Source organism: Apodemus sylvaticus, chromosome 8 (assembly GCF_947179515.1).
Source record: "Apodemus sylvaticus chromosome 8, mApoSyl1.1, whole genome shotgun sequence".
Classification (NCBI taxonomy): Eukaryota; Metazoa; Chordata; class Mammalia; order Rodentia; family Muridae; genus Apodemus; species Apodemus sylvaticus.
Genome location: NC_067479.1, coordinates 51151649 through 51174772, shown reverse-complemented (window position 1 = coordinate 51174772; position 23124 = coordinate 51151649).

Here is a 23124-nt window from a genome sequence, read left to right as displayed (position 1 = left end):
AGTGTTTCAATCAGTTTTATTTGGAGTTCTGGACTAGGTGACAGGGACTCGCTCACTGCGGGGACTTCTTGGGACTCGAGAGCTGACGGTTACCTGAATGATCTTCGAGGTCACTGGTGATCACATGTAAAGGAAGAACAAAATGAGATTTTAGTATCATGGTTTGTTCATGTGTGACCACCCCTTAGGGTGTTAGTGGAGAGGAAAGTAACTAAAACACACACGAACACAAACACAGACACACACAGAGACCCATACACACAGAGAGACACATAAACACACTCACACACACATACTCACAGAGACACATACACACATAGACACATGCATACACAGACACACACACACACAGATACATACACACAGACACATAAACACATACATGAACACAAACATATACACAAAGAGAGACACATCAACAAACACTGACACATACACACACAGATACACAGAGACACAGAGACACATCAACAAACACTGACACATACACACACAGATACACAGAGACACATAAACACACACAGACACACAGACACAGACATATAGAAACATAAACACACTCATACACACATATATACAGAGACACATACATACACATAGACACAGACACATGCATACACAGACACACACACAGATACATAAACACACTCACACACACAAACATACACAGATGTTCAGGACAATACCTTCTGTGTTATGAGCCAGCTGTGCCCAGCTACGAAGTGAGACTGCTGATGTTGGCCACGAAGACACAGTGAAGAGCAAAGAGATTGAAGCACAAAGCATCAGTTGTTGAGGTCAATGTACAACCCAGTAAGATGGCACTTAACATAAAGACAATGCTATAGGCGCACTGGACAATAGATGAGTCTTCCTTACCTAACGCGTCCAAATAACTTACATAGTTAATGTCCCCCGAGGGAGTGGCTCAGCCCCCATTCCTGTGACACCTGTGCTTTGAGCATGGTGAGCTGTGCTTCTGGCTGCTTCTAAAGAGTACCACATAGACAAGGAGCAAAAATCACTTTGTAGCAGAGGGATCTGGCCACTACCCTTACAAGGTGCTCAGGCCAAAAGCAACAGTAAAAAGCCGCGTTCACAGGGATGCCTCAGATAGGGTGAGGCTTGACCTCTGCATTCCCAGAGCCCACCGGAAAACATCAGACAAGTGCAACCAACCAAGGGACTTTCTTCTAAATATCTGCTCGGTGCACCTTGAAATCGTCAAGGCCACCAAATACAAAGAAAATCTGAAGCCCATCAAAGCCCAGAGGTGCTAAAGGAGACAGGATGAATAACTGCAGCCTGAGCACTGGATTAGCGTCTAAACAGGGCATTAGTGGGAAACCTCGCAGCCGCTGGAGTTCAGTTAACACGACTGTACCAATATCAGAGTCTCATGTTTGATACCGAATGTGGAAGTGTGAGGAGACAGAGCCAGAAAACTAAGAGGGCATATTATCTTCATGAAATCTTTTTAAGCATAAAACTACCCTAAAATAGAAATGTTAAACGTTTTATATATATATATATATATATATATATATATATATATACACACACACACACACACACACACACACACACATATATACACACACACACTTTGTATGTGTGTGTGTATGTGTGTATGTATAAATATGTTTTAAAAAATAAATAATGGGCTGCAGAAGAGGCTTAGTGGTTAACAGTACCTGCCATTCTCGCAGAGAACCCGGGTTAAGCTCCCAGCATCCACATCAAGCACCCACAACTACCTGTAATGCCATTCAAAGAGATCCAACGGCTTCTTCTGCCCCCCCCCCCCCCCCCCCCCGCCGAGGGCACCTGCACACATGTACTCACACAGACAAGCAGGCACACACACATACACAAAAATAAAAATAAATATTTTTTACTGAGAAATAGTTCCACCAACAAAAGCGTGCTAGCAAATATCTTTGTATATTAAAAACTATATGTACTTTTAGCATTTTAGTTGACACTGAATTCTGCTATTATAAGTACTATAAATTAAGGTAATTCTTTTTGGCTCAGATAGTCTAAAATCTACTCTTATAGGCATTTTTGATTTAACATATGCATGTAGAAAATAATGAGTTTATGAGATTTCTCATACATGTATATAATAATATACAGTTATCATACTCATATTTCAATACCATCTTTTAGTTACTCTTTCCCTTTTTTGAGAGTGTGCTTCCCTTCACCAAAGAGCCCCCTTCTATTTAGGTTTATAGTTGGGGTTACTTTTTACATGCAGAGTCAGTATGCTAATGCCTAAACTTTTAGTACTGCGACTTTGTTCTTCCACGGGTCTGTGTAATTGTGGCTCTATCAGCCGCCCTTCCCACAGCTACATGGGTTTCTGCTGGAGTCTCTGTGCTGTGCTGTCTTTGCCTGAGGCTCCCGGAGAATTTAGCAGGAGGGATGCCTGGGCACCTTCTTGATTTCTCTCCATCTTCCTCATTCCTAGTCTAACCTCCTCTCTCCAGGCTTTGGAATTATAAGAGCGAACTTTATTCAGGATCTTTAACTGTAAGCTAGGGCCAGCAGAGCAGGAGAGCTATATAATCAGCAGTATGCATAGGAGGGAAAAGGCAGGCGGGTCTTTAGGGAGGTCCTGAGGCAGGATGGCACCTATGGCTGGAAACATCTGGGACTGGGGCAATTGATAATCACGATAATAATAAGCATTCAAATAATTATTTAGAGTTTGCTATGCTAAGGCATTTTTTTGTCTAGTCATGCTTTATGACTGGGCAAGATTTTCAGATTGCAAGTGGAAAAACTCAAACCACTGGTGGGGGGAGTGAGTTACCGAAGCCTAAGCAACATAAAATTAAACTAAGTGTAGATTCCAAAACCAATGTGCTTTTTGGTTCTGGGATGGAGACTGAAGGTGAGGTATGCGTTGGCAATTTGATTCTTCATCCTGTATTTACAAACTTTAAAGATATCCAGATTCCCATAGTTGTGCCTGTGTTTAACAGCTCTTGAGCAAAGAAACACAGGCCTGACCAAACTGTAGGTTAGGATGTCAGTGCATTAAAAAAACAGACAGACAGGCAGGCAGGCAGGCAGGCAAACCCCCTCCAGTGCCCACAATCACTGCCTGTTTTCCTCCACTTGAATTGTGGATTTTTTTTCTTCCTATTTTGTTTAGTTTTCTGGTGTGTCTAAAATCAGATAGATGTACTTCTTTATAACTGTAGTTTGTTTCTACTCTGTTTTGCTATGTCTTAAGCTGTGTGACTTGCTTTTTGATGAATTTTATCTGCCTTTTAATTGACATGTGAAAATAAATACCCATCTACTCAAAACTTCATTTGTGGAAGAGGCGCCCCGCTAACGGGGTTCACTCTAGTGCTTTGAGAACAAAGCTACACCGTGCCATTGGGGTTTGATTGGCAGAGCGTGCTTCTGATTCTTCTGGTCCACACCACTGTTCCTTTCTCTTTGTTTCCCACAGGAACACTTTCCTGAATGGCAGAGTCAAGGGAAGGAATTGAAAAGATCATTTTCCCTCCGTTTGGAGACTGCTTGTCAAAGTCCCTCCAGAGACACAGGAGCAGCAAGAACGGGGGGGGGGGGGGGGCATGCTTCCTTTTTACAAAAAGAAATCCTGGACCTCCCCAAGGCACCTGCCAACCCCAGGGGATAAGTATCTCCACGTTACACCCTGCGTTAGCCTCCAGTGGGTAGGAGCTGTGACTGTGTACTGTATGACTGCTCTGGCCCAGGCCCTGCAGAATCGCCCCACATAGTTGTAAGCAATTAACAGGTGTCCACTTCTTTCAAGGCATACATGCTGTTCACCTCCCGTGGATGTCTTTGTTGATGGTGCCCTCTGGACCTCCTCAGCCTCAGGAAGCATGTGACCACAACCCAGGCTTGGCAAAATCTCCTGAAAGCCTCTGGAAGAGCACAATTTCTTATGACAGCCAAGCTGGGGACACCAGGAAATTGCTTCCTTGGGCAGGATCTAGTTGGCTGATGTGATCCTGCTATCTCACTTGCTCCCAACTGTAAGTTTTTGTTTGTTTGTTTTTTAAGATTTATTTATTTATTTAATGTATATGAGTACATATAGCTGTCTTCAGACACAATGAAGAAGGTATCAGATCCCATTACAGATGGTTGAGAGCCACCATGTGGTTGCTGGGAATTGAACTCAGGACCTCTAGAAGAGCAGTCAGTGTTCTTAACCACTCAGCCGTCTCTCCAGCCTGTAAGTTTATTTATTTAAGTGTCTCCTCTTCCAAAATGCCCCCTTGAGGTCAGGAAATAGCTCAGCTCTTTCTCAGACATCCCTTTCTGTGCTGAATAGTTTTGGTCAACTTGACACAAGCTAGAGGAATCTGAAAGAAGGGAACCTCAATTAAGAGAACGAATCCATAAGATCCAGCTGTAAGGCACTTTCTTAATTAGTTATTTATGGAGAGGGCCCAGCCCATTGTGGGTGGTGCTGCTCCTGAGCTGGTGGTCCTGGGGTTTTTAGAAAGCAGGTTGAGGGCCCAGCCCCTTGTGGGTGGGCCTATCCCTGAGCTGGTGGTCCTGGGTTTTATAAGAAAGCAGGCTGAGCAAGCCATGGGGAACAAGCCAGTGGGCAGCACCCCTCCGTGGCCCCTGCACCAGCTCTGCCTCCAGATTCCTGTCTTACTTGAGTTCCTGTCCTGATTTTCATTGAAGATGAAAGCAATGGTAACCCTAACTCAGACACTGGCCCTAAAGGATGGATTGCAGAAGTCTCTCTCCCTTTCCTCTCCAAGAGCACAGGAGCAGAAGATGTCATGAGCAAATGTGTATCACCGACAAGGACCAAAGCTTTCCTCTGGTCCCTGTGCTGAAGCTGTCAGTGTGTACAAAAACTAACAACCACACCTCTCCCTTCCAGAATGAGTGCAACTCAAGGATACTCCCTACAGAGATATCCTAGGAAGGTCAACTAACCTGCCACCTGCCTTGCTGTCCTTAATAAAGGTGTTGAGCTTACAGGAGGGTTGGAGCAAGTGCAACTACCCAATCCTTGTCTGTGTGTCTGTCCTTCTTCATTCCCTTATTGATCCAGTCAGGTTTTCAGAACCAAGCCTTGTTGGACACAGGGAACACAAGGAGCTGACATGATATATACATTTTATTATCCTGTAGCCGCATGACTTAAGTGACACTGCAAACTGTTCGTTTCCAGGCCGTATGATGACCTTTGGCTCTGTGGAACACTTCCTGATCCTGCCTGCACACTAGAGGAGCAGCCCCTTCCCCAGGGTCTGTATTGTAAATGCCTGTTGCTGGTTGAGGGTCTTGGCACGGCATCCACACAGACTGCCTTCCAGGAGAGATACTGCTTCCCCCTGCTTTCATAACCGTAGGAAAGCTTTCTATTGTATCTATTGATTGTGTGGTGGGGAGAGCAGATGCCACAGTACACATGTGGAAGCCAGGGAACAGCTTTCAGAAGTCAGATCTCTTTCTGCCATGTGAGTCTTGGGGACTAAACTCGGGTCGCTGGACGTGGGAGCAAGCATCTTTGCTGCCTGTGCCATCTCCTCGGTCCTGGACCTCCATGTCATCCTATTAGAATGGTATGGAAGAAATAAGGTAGGAAAAGGATAGAAAAGAGTGGGACAAAGCTAGACCCTAGCTCGTTTCCAGGACATCATGATGACTCCAGGGTTTGGTGGATCTAAACATGTAGGTGGTGGAATTAGAGAGGCAGGGACATGACAATTTGGGCTTCTGGTTAACAAAATATTTACAGCAGGCAGGTGGCCTCACAGTGTGTGTGTGTGTGTGTGTGTGTGTGTGTGTGTGTGGTCTGTCTGGGCCATCAGGCTGGAAGCAGGACCCTCAAAACAGCTGAGGTAAGAATGTAGTGACAAGTTTTAGCCCTCAGGAGAAAGAGAGATTTCTGGCAAGGAGGAGGCTGATGGCAAGGCTCCAAGACAGGCAGCTGTGGTTTGGGGCTGGGTTCCAGGGTGAACAGGGACCGGAGTCCAAATGTGAGCTGAGCAGGTGCCCAGTCATATGCCAGGGTTGGCCCCAAGAGTCAACCGAAAGTTTCTGGAGCAGGACACGAGGATGCCAAAGAGTTCTCTTTAGGCACCCCCTGCAGCTAGTCTTGGAGACACAAGACTGGCTCCTCCTACCCTGTAAGAGGCAAGGGTCTCACTGTGTGATAGAGCTAAACCAGGGTAGACCCAGCTGGGCCCTCCCAGCAGGTGGGTGAGTTATGTAGGTGTCCTGGGGTTGAATGATTGCTTCATCTCACCGTTTCCACCTGACCCTCACTCATCCCCACCTGGGCAGCCATTCTTACAAATGGGAACAACTGGCGTCTTAAAAAAAAGCTGTCAATAATTCTGCCTTGAATCTCTAACTATAAATACAAAAGAAACTATAGATAGTAGACATGTGTATGCATACATTGAGATTTAGGCTCACCCAGGTCTTACATACATGATGGCAGCTGAATTTCTAAAAAGTTATATTGAGATCCTGGGGTTTTTGTTTGTTTTGTTTTTGAGATATGGTCTTAGGGTCTTACTATATAGCTCTGGCTAGCCTAGAGTTTGCTATGCAGAACAGATTAGCCTTGAACTCATGGTGACATGCCTCAGTCTCTGAATTCAGGTAGGATTAAAGGTGTGTGCCACCTCACATAGTAAAATCCTGCTTTTGTAAATAAACCCTCCTAGGAATGAATTGTCAAGATGACAGTGCCAGACAGAACACATACATTCTAATTTTCATTTTGTTTCTTATTTAATTGTAGACATTCAAAACTAAGCATCCTTACTTTGTCATCAAATATAGTTGATTTCGTCCCGTAACTCATTCTGCCATTTGTTTTGTTTTCAAGTCCTCGTTGCAATAATTTTATGAATGTGTGTCTCATGAAATTTACGACGATTTGGAAGATATGGTGTATTATTCGGAAGGATAAAGTAATCAATTCTTGAGTTTTCTAGCATTTTAAAAGAATGTACCAGCAGAGTGTATGAACTGACAGACTATTGGGATTTCATCTAAATCCTTCCTGCTAGAAACTTCTGGAGTCTCCCTGTGGCAGCACCTCCCACTTGGCACCTCCTCCCGGCCATCCTTGCAAACACACCTAGGAATGTTGGCTGCATCCTCCCTGGGTGTTTCACACAATAGTCTTGCAGTCCTTTATCTGACCCACTTGGTCAACGCGGCGCCTTGACTCACAGATACCGGGCAAGAGAAAGGCCTGCAGTGTCACCGGGCCATTCCTCAGGGTGGGGCTGGAGAGAGATGCAACTGGATCTGCCCTTGCTCTGGGAGCATCATCCCCTCGGGGTTCTCAGAGCCAGCCTGGGCTCTGGCTGCCTGAGGAGGGACAACCCTCACCTGCTCCTCCGCTTTGCCCACAGCCATCGTCCCTGGGATAGTCGTTTTGTTGTTGTTGTTGCTTTCTTCAAGGCGGTTTCTCTTTCTAGCTCTGCTTGTCCTGGAATGCACTCTGTAGGCGAGGCTGGCCTCAAACTCAGAGATCTACCTGCCTCTGCCTCCTGAATGCTGGAATTAAAGGTGTATGTATGCCACTACTGCCCAACAATAGTAATTCTTTAAGTTATGCTTTCTATTTGTACACACAAATAAATACACAAATGTGTATATGTGACCTGCGTGTATGTTTACGAATGTGTGCACTCGTAGAGGCCAGAGGTCATTATAATCTTTAGTGGCACTCAACCTTAGTTTTTGAGACAGGGTCTCTCCTTGAACCTGGAACTCACTGATTCAGCTGACTGGCCGGCAAGTATAACAATCAATTACCTGTTTCTGTCCCTTAGTTCTGGGGTCACAGATGAGTCTTGCCATGCCTTGCCTTTCCATGGGTACTGTTGGTCCAAACTCAGTACCTTTCACAGTAAGTACCGTTCCCACTGAGCCATCATTCCAGCCCAAAGGTTTATTTTTTAAAATGTGTTTTAGGGCCAACAAAGTGGCTTAGTGAGCAGAAGTGCTTGCTATACAAGTGTGATAACTGAGCCGCAGTTTGACCCGCAGAGGTAGGAGAAAATAGAGGCCACAGTCGTCTGCCCGCGCATGCGCGCTGTCGTCTACCGGCCACTTGTCTGCCCGCGCATGCGCGCTGTCTTCTACCGGCCACTTGTCTGCCCGCGTATGCACATATCTACGCACGCGCATACTCACGCATTCGCAGGCCCACACGTGTTCCAGGCCAGTCAGGCTATATAAATGAGACACTGTAAACCTAAATCAAAACATAAACAAAAGTCCACATGTTTCGCTGTGTTCTAGCAGGGATGCTGCCCCTACCACAGCTTTGTACTTGAAACAGTTGATGTGTGTGTGCTCCTGCACTCTTCTGAGCACCTGCGAGCATTTTGCAAAAAGAAAGGTGACTTCTTCTTTTACTTTTATGAGACACGTCTGGGACATATCAGAAGTAGGAGACTTTTAGCTCCATTGTCTTACCCAGAAACTTTTTCTAGAAATAGTTTCATCAAGGAATTTCATCCGTAGTCCGCATCTCTACCAAAGGGCAACCAGGAGAGGGAGGGAGGGTAGACGATGCAATAAAAGCTCTTTGCTGACAAATCTGCCACTGTTCAGATGCGGTGTGGTGGTCCCTCCTCCAAGCCTGTCACTGCTCAGGGCAGAACTGATACAGTGGAGGAAGGGATGGAACCTTCCGTAGCAATGTGTGGGATAGATTCACCGGGAGATAGAGGCCACTCAGTCCCATCTGCAGTGTTCTGGGACTCTGGAAGGGCATGCTCCCAGGACACAGAAAGGGAGATTTGAGTCTGTATTTGAGTCAGCATGAAGTAGATCTGTCATTTTCTAATTCCCATTTAGGAGCATTGGGCAGCACCTAGAAATGATGGGAGTCTGTAGGTGAGGGCTGACTAACATTAGCATACATTAGCATATCATTAGTATATCATTAGCATACCACTATTACTGACTTGGGTTTTGTCTGGTGCCTGCCTCCACTTGCTCACACACCCGTTTTCCATCTTGCACATGGCGACAACCGCACGCTGAGGGGAAACAGTGTGCTTACCACTTGCCCTGACAGGCACTTACCCTTACATTTCACCTGTATGTTAGCATTCAAAGTTAAAAGATTTTTCTAAACCCACCAGCGACAGAAACCCAATTTGAACATATTTAAGCGAAATTGGAAAATGATAGGCTCTTGGGAAATCTAAAAGTGAATCTAGGCAGCTGAATGTAAGAGGTGAGGCCGTGCAATCGTGCAATGCTTTGCAGTCTTCCGGCTTCACATTCCTTGTGTTGCTGTCCCTTGTCTCCTTCCGGCTCAGCTGCTGCACTGCCCTGGAAGAGCTCTAGCCTCACACATCACCACAGCAGAAAGCGGAAACAGCCCGGGAGGCACGCCCTAGGAAGTCTTGCCCATTCTTGAAACAGCAACACTTTGAGTTCTAACCTAAATCGTGTGTCCAGTTTTTAAGTTAAAGCATATCTCAACCACACCCACACCATGTTGTCCAGGAAGAGGGGACAGGAATCCAGAGCACATAACCCATGTCTGGCTGTGATGTTTAGCTTTCTTGATCAGTTTGGTACGACCTGGACCCACTGGGAAGAGAGTCTCATTAAGGGATCATCTACCCTGGGTTGGCCTGTGGGTAGGTCTGCTGGGGATCATCTTAATAAGTTAACTGATATGGGAAGACTCAGCCCACTGTGGGTGGCAGCATATCCTAACCAGGGAGTGCTAACTTCCATGAGTACAGAGGTAGTGTTAAGCCCCAGGGAGCAGGCGAGCATGTCTGTCTGCTTTTTCCCTGTGCTCCAGTCTGTGGATCTGATGTGACTAGCTGTTTACAGCTCCTGCCTTGACTTCGCCGCAGTGACAGATCATGACAAGGGATTGTAATAGACAATAAAATTCCCTTTTCTCGAAATAACTTCTTAAACAGTTTCGAGATTATAATTACATTTCCCTACAAACTCTCACTCACCTTCAAATTCATGCCACTCCACTAGTTGTTATTGAGTATATATGCATATTCCTAATATTCCTAAATAAAACCTGTTTAGTCCATACAGTGTTACTTGTATGTATGTTTTCAGGGCTGACAACATGGTGATTTGTATTTTTATGTGAATGAGATTTTTACCTGCACATGTGTCTGTGCACCACGTGTGCACATGTGTCTGTGCACCACGTGTGCACATACATGGTGCCAGTGGAAACCAGAAGAGGGCACTTAGTGTTCCAGATAGTTGTGAGATGTCATGTGGGTGCTGGGAATCGAACCTGGGTCCCTTGGAAGAACAAACAACCAGTGCTCTTAACCACTGAGCCATCTCTCTATTCCCAGTGTTGCTCTTTACCAGGGCACTTCATCACACCCATAGAAATGAACACTTGGCTAACAACTATATATGTCCGTTGTTTAAATCCATACCAGACTTAGGCTGTGTGTAAATTAGGTTTTATACATTATCACAAGCTTCCTGTGGCTCGTTTCCTGGTTAATATGAGAAAGAACAAGGACTCCATGCTAGTGATTGGAAAGACAGCTGTATAAGGAGGGAAGGAAAGGTTATACAGTGGCCCTAAATGTATAAAAGCGGGTGAAGCGACCAACCATATTTTATTAGTGGTGAAAAGCCAAGTGAAAAACCTGGTAGAATAGTTTGGAAGATACTAAAGTTCTTTCAAGTCATTTTCCCCCCAACCACAAGCGTTCATTGTAGTGGATCAATGGCTTGGGTGGATAAACAGGGAATGGATTTAAGCTCCTGCCTTTAATAGCTAAAAGTCTGGATAAGATATAAGAAACGACATTTCTCAGATGTTACACAACAGGCAGCACAGAAACAAGATGCAGGGAGGAGAAGGTGAGCCTGTGATGGCCCCAGCGTGTGGTCTGAGGGTGGTGTCCAGGCTGGAGTCCAGGGAAGAAGGGAAAGATCTGGGCAGTCAGACTGGGATGGGGATCCGTGTAGACATGTGGGTAAAAGTGACACCTGAGCCGCCAGAGTCATGGAGGTGCAGAGAGAAAGAGAGGGAGGGAGGACAGAGGGAAGGGAATTATAGAAACGGTAAATTAACAGTCAATAACACTGAAGCATCTACTTCAATTGTTCGCTTTATATATGAGGAAGTGGAGGAAACCGGGACCACAATGAGAAGAGAACTGGCCAGCACAGAGAGAAGCAGCTAAGACATAAAGATGACAAGCCCTATATTGGAAATGAAAAATTAGGAATAAGTAGCTAATCAAATACCACAAAAGAAAAGACAAGTAAGGCTAGAGACAAAGTAACAAAAGGACAACTGGAAAAGAGATGGACAGGAAGCCTAAAAAAGAATGAAGAGATTGCTGATCTCATAGAAGCAGGCTGCAGTACATCATTCAGGGAGAAGAAACCAGTGTGGCAGAAGGGAGAGAGAAACTTTAATCTGTTGAAATCCTTCATCTTTGATGAAGGCGATGAAGGCCATCAAAGGGATCAGTCAAGAAGAGTAACGTTTAAGAAAAGCACAGCGAGCTGTTGACAACCAACAGTGAAGAAAATCTTAAAAGCAGCTGGAGAAGAGACCCACACAGGGATAACAGCACAGAGGCAGCAGTTGTCAGAAAGTGCCTGGCCCTGAGACCACCATGGCGCCTCCACCCCCATCCTCACCCCCTTTTTTTGGCCACTGTGATACATAAATTTTAAAGAAAATACTGATTTTGGCTCATGATTTCAGGGGTATCAGTCCATGTTTGCTTGATTCTAGATTTCTGGACCTGTAGTGAATCCATACATTATTGTGAAAGGAAGCTGTTTGCTTTATAGTGGCCAGGAAGCAGAAAAAAGAAAGGGCCAGGAATAGGACCCACCCTTCCAATGAACTCCCTCCATAACTGTCGTTATTATTATTATTATTATTATTATTATTTGTCAACTTGACAAAAGCTAGAGTCCATCTATGAGACTGGCCTGCAGGCAGGTCTGTAGGACATTTTTTGTTTGTTTGTTTAATGATTGATGCAGGAGATGTGGGACTGGGTGGTACAAGAGAGCAGGCTGGGTGAGTAGGGTTTCCTTGCTGTGAAGAGACACCATGACCAAGGCAACTCTTATAAAGGATAACATTTAACTGGGGCTGGCTTACAGTTTCAGAGGTTCAGTCCATTGTCATCATGGTGGGAAGCATGGCAGCTTGTAGGCAGACTTGGTCCTGGAGGATCGGAGAGTTCTACATCTTGATCTGAAAGCAGGCAGGAGGAGGGTCTCTTCTGCACTGGGTTGAGCTTGAGTACTGGGATCCTCAATACAGCCTGTCTATACAGTGACACTCTTCCTCCAACAAGGACACACCTATTCCAACAAGGCCACACCTCCTAATCGTGCCTCTTCCCATGGGCCAAGCATATTCAAACCACCACAGCAGGCCATGGAGCACAAGCTGGAAATCAGTGCTCTTCTGTGCCCTGCTCCGGTTCGAGCCCTGGCTTCATCTCATAGTGGACTATATCCTGTAGACTGACACAAACTCTTCTCCAAATTGTTTCTGGTCATAGTATTAGAAATCAAACCAGGACAGTGACCTACTCTCTTCATCCTGGCCCTGCTATGTGGTGGCACCAAACTATGACTCCATCAAGGGATGGATTCAATGATTCAGAGAGAGCCATTATGATCCAAAGGTTTCCACAATGGGATCCCTAGTGGAGACCAAACTTTCAAAGCACAAAGCTTTTTAAGACCCTTCACATTTGAACTGTAACAATGGATTATCATCTTTAAAATAATGGGGAAAAAATCTATTGTGAACTTTTACATTCAATAAAAATGCGTTTCAAAAATAAAACTAAACTTTAGAAAGTTTCAAACAAAAGTTGAACAAATTCACAAGTTTTGTGTAGTATAAGAAATATTATACTACATGGGATCTTTAAGGCAATATATAACCTCAGAAAAAGATCTATGCAAATAATTGAACATGTCATCAATAGCAAATGGATGAATAATTGTACCCTTCCCAGAGCCTTGAGCAGGTTAAATAGACCTTAAGTGTTTGCCACAGTTGGATCTTAATGACCCAGGTGGAATCAATTTCCTACAGGAGCAGACGGCCTGCTTTGCAACTCAATCCAGCTGAAACAAAGGATGGGTCTGTGGGCTTTCCCTATATAAACAGTGTTGACTATTAAAGTTTGAGCCTTTGTCTTAACCTCATCCTTCTCTCCCACACCTGTCCTTTTTCATCTCCAGCCTCTCTTTCAGGTTCATCCACTGCTGCTAGACAACCACAAATAATTTATTTCAAAGGATTTGCAATGTATTATAATATCAACATATCCTAAAGCCAAAGCATAAAAGCAGCATAAAGATATGAATGAGGTAAAAGGATACTTTGTGAGATTTCTGTCTTATAATGTATAATAATACTATTTGACATTAGATTGATATCTGATAGAAATTTAAAAATTACATGAAAATATATACTGCGAAATATATCACATCAAAGAAGTCCTGTAAAGATATCCAAAATTCAATTTCAATGATTTTATTATTTCAAAGTTGTGTCTTTCACTCCAACTTTAAGTACTGACCTTTGTCATTTCAAAATGTAACCTTCTTTTTCTGGTTCTGCATCTGTTCCACTTTTATTAAAACAATACCAAATAAAACAGCAGGGGATATATTTTCAGCATCGTGCTGGTCTCACCCAGCTAAATTTGGTCTTGTGGAATTTGTTGGTTAGGACAAACAACGTGAGAATTCCTATGCTTGAAGTAGCGCTGGCGTGGGGCCATTTCTATTTAAATGATGCATTTGGAACAAACTGTGTTTACAAATGACTTCTGTCTCTTACACACAACACAGCTTTCTGGTAGGAAAACTGTGTAGGGTCTATGACTTGAAGCCCCATCCACCCTCCACAGCAAAGGAGAGGACACACATTTCCCTGGTGCCCTTCTTCATTCACTGTGGATCGAATATACTTCTGGAACTCACTGTGGAAAGTTTGCTTACTTACCAAGTAGCCGCTCTTGCCAGAGGGGCAGGCCTGAATACCAGCCTCTCTATTTTTTTCCACCAGGGCATCTCCCTATTTGGAGCCCCAGTCGGGACTATTTCAGCCATCAGATTCAAGCAAGGTCTCCAACCAGGGGGGTGGGTGACCCGAGGGCAGAAGAAGAGTTAATATGACTTCGTGGTCAATCTGAGAAGAAGTCAAGAGATCCAAAGACTGTCTTATGTCTGCCATTCACTAGACCAGGAGGAAGAGCAGTTCCAGGTGCCTGGACCGTCCTCTTGCACTGGGCCTGCTTTGTACTTTCCCCTAGAGGGACCCCACAATACTGGTAGAAGATCGAACTTATTTGTTTTGAACATATATTAATGTACTTTAGAATGGCTCATTATAGCTAACCATATGACCATTTACATTATGGACTAGGATGAGTTAGAATATCTAAGTCAGGACTCTGCAATGACAACGGGTGCAGATAATAGTCTAGATAATTCTGATTAGGGAAAACATTGAAAAACTTTCAGTTTAAAACTAAAAATCTGGATTCAGAAGGATTTTTTTAAAAAGGGTCCCACATGAATTTCACATAAGAATACACGGATAAAATGGCCTGGGTAGTAGGGTAACAAAACTACAGCCCAGCGGGGATGGTTGTGGGGAGGTTACCAAGAGTCAGGAGGGCTGAGTCCTTCCTCAGCCACGGTGGGTGAAGCTGAGGAGAAGCTTCATTTGCTTCCAGAGCCCACCTGGGAATTTGGAACACAAGTGACCTCTGGGAAGGTGAAGCTGACCACAGTGGCCGTGCCTGGAAGTCAGCTTATGCAGGACTATGACACCCCTGCCAATCCAGCCAGCCAGAGAACTTCCTCTCGTCACCCAGCGGGGAAGAGATACCAGGTTGTAACTCTTCCAGAAGATGAACGAAACCGTTGGGATGCCAAAGGCGTGGAAGTTGAAAGATTTATGCAGCCCCACAGTTTGGAGATCTGTTGGTGATAAACGTACAAAGGCCTCACCACACCATGCTACTATTAAAACTGATTCTACAAGGAGTGTGGCAACCAAAACAGTACCAGTCTGTCTTAGTTGGAGTTTCTATTGTCGGGAATAAAACATTAAGACCAAAAACAACTTGGGAAGGAAAACCTCTTAGGGCACAGTCCGTCACTGAGAGAAGTCACAGCAGGAACTCAAGGCAGGAACCTGGAGGCAGGAGCTGAAGCAGAGACCATGGGGGAAGGCTGTGTACGAGCTTACGAGGCTTGCTCAGTTTGCCTTCTGTGACACCCAGGACCACCTACCCAGAGGGTGAGCCATGCGCAGTGAACTGGGCCCTCTCACATCAATCATCTATCAAGAAAATGCCTCAGCACTTTGTCTGAGGCCAAATCTGGTGGGAACATTTTCTCAACTGAGGTTTCCTCTTCCCAAATGACTCTAGCTTGTGTCAAGCTGACGTAAAACTAGCCAGAACACTGTCCAATCCCAAAAAGTAATCATGGTTTATTACAGAGCTCAACTGTCAATAGTGTGTTCCTTGTAATGTCAACTAAATATTGATTTTGCTTTAATACCTGGGAGTAGAAAAAACAAAGGAAGGCAGAGAAATCGGGGTGAGTGTGGGGCTGGCTGGATATGGAGCAAATCTCCTGTAGTAAGAAACCAACTCAATGATAATAAACAGCAAGTTTCTAAAAGCACACAGAGTGGTAGTTTCTGGCTTTTTTTTTCTTAAAACAAGTATAGAAATATCTGATCCTTAACTAGATGCCATGTAGTTTTGGCAAGGTCTTTCAAGTTCTGCTGTAGAAGTTATGAAGGGGTGATTGTTGGCATCAGAGACTGACTTTACAGTCACAGGTTGCCGCTGAATCCAGTGATGATGTCACCCCTAGGTGACAAAGACAGCCCCCCTCACATTCCCTACCCCATCCTCCTGGGGTAGTCTGTTGCCACGGAAACCACCATACATTTCCAACTTTCATTTTACCTGCCCAGTGCCTTACCTGTGCGTGTGATTATGTCATGGCCCAAATAAAAGGCAGAGAGCCCAGACCCTTCACCCCTTCTTCTTTATCATTACCCCCTTCTGTCCCCCTTCTCTTCCCCACCCCCGCTAATAAACCTTCTTGTGAACCTGTGCGGGCCTGGTGTGATCTGTCCAGATATGGCCTGCCTTCTAACACAACAATGATAAAATAAAGTACCAGCCTGGAAGTCACAAACTCTGTCAGCTGAGAACTGAGATAAAGAAACACAAAGTTTTTAGTCTCTGTGATGTTTGTTTGTGGGCATGGCAATCCAAGAGCTTAAGTAATACACGTTTATAATTTAAATTATCCTGAATTACTTGTGCTTATAAAATGGAGACACCTCTATAAGAACGTGTGAACCAGGCTGGATACCCCATGTGACACTTTCAATATTCACTTATAAAGACATATTTATATCCTTTCCCAAATAAAGTTCAATTTCCTTTCCATCCTTAATTAGTATACTTCTTTATTTATGCAGGGTCTCATTATGTAGCCCAGGTTGGCCTCAAACTTAGATCCTCCTGCCTAAACCTGGATTACAGTTACATGCTGTAACTGGGTCCAGAAAGCAAGTTCTAGGATAGCCAAGGCTATACAGAGAAACACTGTCTCAAAAAATACAAATTAATAATAATGGAAATTATAAGAAGAAATAAAAAGTAGAAGATGCGGGGCACTAAGCAAGCTATCACTCCCTTGTTTCTATGGAAGAGAGGATTTGTTCACTACTACTCAAAAGGTAACTAACTGATCATTTCTATGTTCTTGGAACCTGAAACTTCAATAAAGATATCTGATAACTTAGAAGGGTCTCAAATTATGTCAGAAGGAAACATCAAAGGCTTAGAAGTATCTACTTTAAAGTGATGGTTTCTTTTTCAGTGTCCCAAAAAGTTCTTGTCACATGTGCTCTCATAATTAGGGCCAGATGACTGGACAATTTAGGTCAATCCAGATGCCAAGTTCAAACACTTAGAAGAAGGCCTTCCTCGTCAAGAGCCTCCAGACATCCCATGGAAACCCCAGGGGAGACAGCTGTGCCCTGCCCTCTTACTCAGCCCCATGGCTTTTCTCTCCTGCAGGGATATCTCTCTGCTCTTCCCTTGGCTTTCAAGTCTTGGGGCCAATGCTGATGGTGTTATAGTGTATGAACATAGAAGAATTTTTTGTTGTTTTGTTTTTTTTTTTGTTTGGTTGGTTTTGTCTTTGAGGACAGAGTTTCTCTGTGTAGCTCTTTCTATCCTAGAACCCACTCTGTAGATCAGGCTGACCTAGAACTCAGAGATCAGCTTGCCTCTGCCTCTGGAATGCTAGGATTAAAGGCCTGGCATACATAAGACATTTTAAAAGACTTCCTTAACATTTTTTCCATTGTGCTAGGATTTGTTCTTTGAGTATTGCCCTTTCAAATCAAACCAACTCACCCAGAATCCATCCACATCCACGGTCCTACAATCTTTCTGAGTTGAGAACTGTGTGGCTTGGAGATGGGAAAGAACAAGGAAGGTTTAAATGTTCTTTCATACTTTGAACTTAGGTACAATGATGTACAAGAATTTCCTACCTAGACCTATTATGTACGAGCCTTGCTCATGATGTCTACTGCACTCTAGTTGATGGGATCCATTTAAATACTTTAAACATCTTTTCCTCTGGGTCATTCCACTTTTATTCTATGCTTCTGGAGGGACCAGAGATTGAACCCAGAGTCTTGTGCATGCTACGTGCATGTTGTATCACTGAACTGTATTTCTGGCACTGCCGATTAAACATTTCTTGAAGAATCCAAAGAACATTTGCTGTGGGGTTTAAATGTCAAAGGTCCCCAGAGGGTTCATGGGTTTAAACATGTTGTCTCCAGCTCACAGTGCTGTTTGGGAAAGTTGTGGAATTTTCTGGAGGTAGAGTATTGTTGGAGGAAGTAAACAACCAAGGCTGAAAGTAAACACTTTGAGCTTTTACGGCTGCCTGTATAGCCTATTTTCTGTCTACTCCCTCCCTGTCAATGACATGTGATCTGCTAATCTTATGCTCCTGCCTTCACAGTCTGCCATGGTAGACGTCATCCCCTCTGAAAGTGTAATGCCTCAGAAACCCCTTCCCTCAATGCCCTTTCATTAGGGCATTTAACCGGAGCAATAGAAAATGCTCTATGACAATAGATTCTTTAATCTCATGATGATGATGATGATGATGATGATGATGATGATGATGATGATGGTGGTGGTGGTGGTGGTGATGGTGATGATGATGATGATTTTGCTTCTTCTGTCTTAGGGTTTGATTTTTTTTTAAGCTTCAGGGACGATGCCCAATAAAGCCAGATAATGGTTCATACAGTCTTCTGTGCACTGTCATGCATCTTACAGGTGGCTGGGTCTTAAAAGTGGTATCAGGTGTGTAGCTCGTCCTGGGACTCCCTGCTGAATTCAAGCTGGTCTGTGCTTTCCTCAGGCCTGTTCCCACTGGTCACAACCCTAGGAACAAAACGTGAGACAGGAGGCCTAGCACTCATTGCTGCTGATGGTTGCTAACTTGAGGCTTAATGAGAATTCACTGGATTCTTAGAATTGACTCAATCTCCTCTGAAGCCCTCATGTTGGGGCGGGAGAGCTGTTGGCTCAGGCTGCTCCTGTGATCCCAGGATGGTGCTCCATCATGGGAACCTGGAGCTAGCTTATTCTGGAGCAAATTGGCTAAAATAACTTAGTTATGCTTAGATGGGAATGAGAATCCGGAGAGGAATGGTCTGAATGGATCTGAGGCCTGTCTGACTAACTTGGCTTATAGTTCCAACAGAGTAGCTTCTCCCATACATCTTAGAACTGACTCCAGTCAAAAAGGAACAGCAGGTAATCAGGAGTGGAGATGAAAGTTGAGGGCGTAGCCCAATGGCAGAGTGCTAGTCACTCAAGGACAAAACCCTGGATTTAAAGCTCTTGCTCCAAAACAAAATCTTGAAAGACCAAAACAAGCAAGCAAGCAAACAAACAGCAAAAACAAACAAAAAATGAAAGAAACTAACAACAGAAGCAACACTATAAGGGAAGCAGAAACTCAAGGTCGCTGCCTCCTCCCTGGTTTGGCTACTGTCCAATGTTTCTAGATCCTCTCAGGTCCTACTGCCAAATCAATAGAGAGATGCCAAGATGATTTTAGCCTTTTTAAACTGAAAACCCACAGTATGCAGTGGAACTCATAGGATCGACTCCCAGGTTTCCCTTTGGGGAAAATCAGATATTTAAAAAGATCCGCCATCGCTAAGCATCATATGCACTGCACCCCCTCCCCCCATGCATGTGCAAGGTCAACTTTATGACCACCAAAAGATATTATAACTTAGATTTATTTTGAGCTAAAATAGTCACACATTAAGCTTTAGGAAAGTTTAACAAAGGGTTGACATTGGTCTCTCTCAGGTATTCTGGGAAGTAGAGTAGGAAGCTTCCTAGAGTCCCACCATTTGGAGAGATTAATGGCACTAGCATAATTCATATTTCATTTTTAGGATTTTGAGGTATAATACAGTTTACATTTGGCATGGTGTTTGGATTTATGGGGTTTATAATTAAAGTTTCAACAAAATTAAATCTGATGGGAAGAACTCAACGACAAAAATATTTCCCTAATGAGATCAGACACCTCTCCTATTTATCTGTCACATAAGGTAAAAATGAGGACAATCTGGCCCATCACACGGTCTCAACTAAAAATATTAATGAGAACAGAGTAATAGTTATTTTGCCCTCATCCAAACCTTCTGAAATTCCTATATTTAGAAACATTTTCAGCTATATAGGTTTACAGCATGAATTTCGGTCCTTTTCACCCCTTCCCACTCCCACCCTCACCCTCACCCCACTGAAACCTCTGCCCGACAAATCCCTACCCTGTTTCCACGGCTCTGCATGTGTGACCCACTGAGCTTAATTGGAGTTTCTTGCCCAAGCATGGGTGGCATGTAGAGTCAATGGCTACATCGTTGAAGAAAATACTCACCATGCCAAAGAATCACTAACTGCCAATTGTCGCTCAGGGAGAGTCAGACCTCCTGGGCCTCTTCCTTGTGTGATAAAATGTTGACAGGTCCAACCTTGTACTGGTCTTCTGCAGATAAGCACAAATGTAGCCAGTTCATGGGTGAAATAGCTAAGCCATGTCCTAAAGATGTGTTTTTGTCACTCATCCACACAACCTCAGCTCTTGCATCATCTCCTCTTGGGTGACATTCCTTGAGCCTTAGAGGGGATGCTAGAGCATTTCATGCTTTCGTGCTTAGAGCCAAGTCCTCCATCACTTATTTTGGTACTTTGGTCTGTATGGGTCTCTGCATTTATGCACTACCTGCTATAGTAAGAGGCCTTGCTGATGACGGCTGGGCACAGCACACTACTAATCTATGGTTATGAAAATTACCTACTCCGACTCTTAGGTGTCTCCAGGTGAGCCAAAACCTCCTACCTACACACACACACACACACACACACACACACACACACACACACTCACACACACACATACACACACACACACACACACACACACACACACACACACAGGTTTTAGTACTCAGAAGTACCCTAAAGTCAAAGCAGGTCCTTCTGGTGAACATATGAACAACGGCATCAGCATACAGCAGAATTACCACTGAGGAACTCGGAGCAGGTTACCACACTGCTGCAAGAACATGGCTGGATTTTAAATGCCTTTGCTTAGCAGAAGAAGCATGGGTGTTGGGGATAAGAGAAGTTGTGCTTAAAATATGATACGGTCTCCATAGACTCACGCGTGTGAGTATTCGGTGCCAGCAGCTGGTGATGCTCAGGGAGAATATGAGGCCTGTGGACGGAAGGCAGAGGCATGCCCGAGAGGGGCATCACTACGGGCAGGCTTCGAGGTTTTCCAGCCTGGTCTTGCCCCTTTGCTTGTCCTCTTCCTGCTTCCTGAGTGTGGGTATCATGGGATGACCACTCAGCTTCCTGCTCCAGCCTTGTGCACTATGCAGCCGAGATGGACTGCATCTCATGCAAACTGTGAGCCAAAATAAATCCTTTCTCGTCTGCAGTGCTTTTGTCTGAGGATTTCACCATAGCAACAGAAAAGACCCTAACAAGATAAAAGGACTACAAAGGGGGACACAGAGGACTCTCCTGTGTGCTATTATGCAAACGCCTCTGTGCATTTATCAGAATCCATAAAAACCCAACCCAAAGAATGAGTTTTACTGTAACAAGAGGAGGGAGGATCAACCGGGAAGTGAGAAGAATGCCAACAGTGGCCAGTGAATCCCAACAGTGTGACGAGTGACAGATGTGCCATGATGAAGGGGTGAGAAGAAGGGAACTTTGGAAAACAGGTGATGGTTAATCTCCGTTGTAACCTTGACTGTATCTAAAATCAGCCCTAAGATGCTGGGCACGCATGTGAGGGAGTTCCTTAATCAGATTATTTAAAGCAGATCCACTCTAAATCTGGGCCACACCTTCTGGTGGCAGCCCATGTGAAAGGACATGGAAGAAGGAAACTTTGCTCTTTGCCTGCTTGCTCTCACTCCCGATGGCAAGTCCATCTGTTCTGTTGCTGCAGCGTTCCCTCACCAATATCAGAGCCCACTTCTTTGGGATTCCAATGTAGACTGAAACCAGCAGCTCTCCGAGATTCCTCTGGGCCTTCAGCACCAGACTGGTACTCCTGAGAGATTCAGTGTCATGAACTAAACAGGTACCAGACTCTTGACCTTCCCAGTGTACAGCAGCCATTGTTGACTTGTCTAATTGTAAGACAGTCTCAAAACCCTCCCTTTTAATACATAGATACAGTTATTCTATCAGTTCTGTTCTTTTAGAGAACTTTGACTAATATGCCAGTACTGTTAGGCCTGGCACAGGTGTACACCAAAACCTCTCCCTCTCCTTCTCTGTCCTCCTCTCTCTTTCTCCCCCTCTCCCTGTTTAGTGAATCTGTCTCTCACAGGATTTGAGTCAGCAAATTTGAAACCTCTTTTCCTGTACACCAAGCAAACAGAAAACATTACAGATTGTGAAAGCCACAGAGAAGCAGCAGAAGAAAGCAGGAGGGAGCTCTGTTGTTCTGGGTTGGTCCTGGGTACCAATACAGACCTGTGAAAATTTGTTCAAAAATACATATCCAGAGAGATGGGGACATCCCAGCCTTGCTACCATAGCTATTTCATGTTGCATGATTTGTTTTTGAGTCCCTGTACCGTGCAGAGTGGCACTTTCAGCAGCATTCTGACCCCTTTACCCCTGAGATGTCAGTAGCACTTTTCCTTTGAGTTGTGACAACAAAGAATGTGACAAGACATTGGTCAATATCCTTGCCCCAGTGGTGGTGGTGGTGGTGATGGTGGTGGTGGTGGTGGTGGTGGTGGTGGTAGTGGTGGTGGTGGTGGTGGTGGTGTGTGTGTGTGTGTGTGTGTGTGATGTGACAAAACTTTTCCTGGGTAAATGCAACATGCATGTCTACTTACCCTACATAGTGATCCCATGATAGGTAACACCAAAGTCCAGCTTAGTGAACCAATGATCTTTATTGGGGTCACTTTAAGGAATACAGGGGAGGGGTTACTTACGGGAGCAGAAATGGCTCAAAGACAGCTCTGTCACCAAAGCCCACCCATCATAGGTGACAGCTCACAAAGCTGGGACCTGGAGCACACTGCAGAGCCTGCAGGCAGCTCAACAGGAGAGTTAAGTCCTTTCTAGGTGCCTCAGTTGGTCTACACCTCTTCCAGGTGCCTCAGCTGGTTTCTGCTTCTCCCAGTCAGCTGGCCGATCTCAGAGTATCCTAAGCAGCTCTCCTCAGAAAGTCTTTGTAGCTCAGCTCTGTTCATCGGAGAGGCCTCTCAGTCTCTGTTCACCCTGTCCGGGTGAGATGAGGGTGGGGCTAATGAGTCTGGTCAGTTTCAGGGACTTCCTGAAGTTATTTTTGAATTAAGGAACTTCCTGAAGGATGGAATGTTATAATATTTGAGGAAACTGTTACATGTGTGCATGCGTGTGGGGTGGTGTTACATATATGTGGATAGTTCCAGTTTTTGAACTACTAACAGATATTAGT